This window comes from Gracilinanus agilis, chromosome 5 (assembly GCF_016433145.1).
Source record: "Gracilinanus agilis isolate LMUSP501 chromosome 5, AgileGrace, whole genome shotgun sequence".
In the NCBI taxonomy this organism is placed as follows: Eukaryota; Metazoa; Chordata; class Mammalia; order Didelphimorphia; family Didelphidae; genus Gracilinanus; species Gracilinanus agilis.
Window position 1 is genome coordinate 248941596 of NC_058134.1, and position 2434 is coordinate 248944029.

The window sequence follows — 2434 nt, forward strand, 5'->3', positions numbered from 1 at the left end:
GATATGAACAGGCAGTCCTCAAAGTAATTAAAGCTATCTATTTTCATGTGAAAAATGCTCTAAATTACAAATGGAGGTATGAATTTATTCAATCTTTTTGGAAAGCAGTTTGAATCCATGCCCTAGGGGCTATATAACAGCATTATTTGCATTTCAAATAGAAAACAAAAATAAAATAGCTATGTTTAAAAAAAATTTAAAGCAGCTCCTTTTTTTTGGTGGCAAAGCATTGGAAAGTGAGAGAATATCACTTATGGAATGGCTAAAACATAGAATTATGATTATAATGGAATACAATTGTGATATAAGAAATCATGAGAAGGAAGAGCTCAGAAAAACCTGGAAAGACTTACATGAACTGATGCAGAGTGAAATGAGCATAATCAGGAGGACATTGTTCACAGCAATGGCAATAAACAACTGAAGACAATTTAGTTAATCTCAGCAACACAAAGATTCAAAACAATCCCAAAAGGCTCCCTGATGAAAAACATCAGGTCTTTTCCGGGGACAGAAATGATGGTGTCTGAATCCAGAATAAAGAATATTTTTTCACTTTCTTAATTTTTTTTCAAGTTTCCTTCTACAAAAGGATTAATATGGAAATTTTTTTCAAGATTGCAGATGTAAAATCTGTATCAGATTGCTTACTGTCTTAGTGAGGGGGAAAGGGAGAGAATTTTTTAAAAATATATTAAAATTTTTAACATGTGATTAAAGAAAAATAATGTATTATCAAGTTTTAAAAAAAGACAGCTTTGTTATATCACATAGACTTGCACAATTTTACTTAGTATATTATCTTCCCACCTCCAAAATATATTACCTATGTGATTTGAGACAAATCATTTAAATCTCTTTAGAGCTTCTGATGCCTTATGTATAAAACAAATGAGTTGAGTTAGATTTCCATTGGGTTCAGTTGCATTTTTAAACTTCTCTGATGATTCCAATGGATTTTAAGAAATTTCCTTTTTTTTTTTTTGCAGTGATTTGACTTTTAATTAATTAATTAATTTAGAGCATTTTTCCATGGTTACAAGATTCATGTTCTTTCCCTCCCCTTCCTCCACTCCCCCCCCCATAGTTCTTCTCTCTTTGAGTCAATTTCAAAGCACGAAAGAATTAAGTATTTCCTGTCTCCAACCACTTTACCCTTCCAGTATATTGGTCTTCTCCCCTGCCCCCACCATGTGCTTCTTTATGAAATATAAATTTACCCTTTTTGTCTCTTTTCCCATTTCTCTTATTATCTTCTTTTTTAACCTCTAATTTTATATATATGTGTATATATATAAATAAATATATATACACATATATATTTTGACATTTCATCCTATATAGTTTATCACTGTTCCCTCTAAGTATACCTCTTGTAGTTTTACTGATGATAACAATTTTTAAGAGTTACCAATATCATCTTTTTTTTTAAGATTGCTTAACTGGCTTTAATAAACTGGACACAAAGGCCTTTACCTTGAAATTATTGTTATGCAAAATACACAGATGTAGACTTCTTTTTCTTTAAAAAATATAAAATAAATAACCAAGACATGTAAAAATAGTGAGGTTTTCATTAAATAAAGGACTGGAATTATTTTAAAGAAAAAAATGTTCATTTGATTTCAACATCATATGAAGAATGTAAATCATTGTTACCAATATTCAAGTTTATTTAAAAAATTAAAAAATTATATTTAGAAACTTTTAACTGTCATTCATTTCAAGGTTTATGTTTATCCCAAATTTTGTATATAAATGAACTTTCAAATCAGCTAGCACTCGTTGGATGGATTAAACTCTGGATTCTAATGCTTCAATTTCATCTTGCAAATTTTTCTTAGCTTCTTCCAGCATTTCTTGGGTTTCATCTTGAGAGTGGCTAATAAAAACATCACTAATTTGATAGGGAATCATTAAGGAATCTTCATCCATCATCAATATGTCATCACAAGCATCCTCTAAATTTTGAAGCAGTTTGTTTTTAACTTCTATTTCTTCCTTCAGTTCTATGATTCTACTAGTATTCTGTACAAATTTGTTAATTTTTTGTTGGTCCTCAAAAGTGAAATTGACATCTTCTGCAGCTCAATACTCTCCAAACTCCCTGAATTAGACATTCCATCTTGTTTTTCTGTGGAGGTACAGGTTTCCCTTCTATGTTGTAGAGGTTATGAGCACAGCATCATTCTTTATGGTGGTGGCCATCTTGGGATATCATCATCTTTTCTTATAGGAATACAAATCATTTGAACTTATTGGGTCCCTTAAAAAAGTTTTTTTTTGGCTTTTTCCCCTCTCTTAATTACCTTTTGGTCATTTTCTTGAGTTTTGTGTTTGGACATCAAATTTTTTTTAAGTCTGGTCTTTTCTTTTTGAATGCTTGGAAGTCCTCAATTTTATTAAATGACCATACTTTCCCTTGCAAGAATAT

General features: G+C 30.4%; 1 pseudogene; it reads right to left on the bottom strand.

Moving 5' to 3' along the window:
* Positions 1 to 1707: 1707 nt before the first annotated feature.
* Positions 1708 to 2224, bottom strand: LOC123250567 (annotated as a pseudogene).
* Positions 2225 to 2434: the final 210 nt, after the last annotated feature.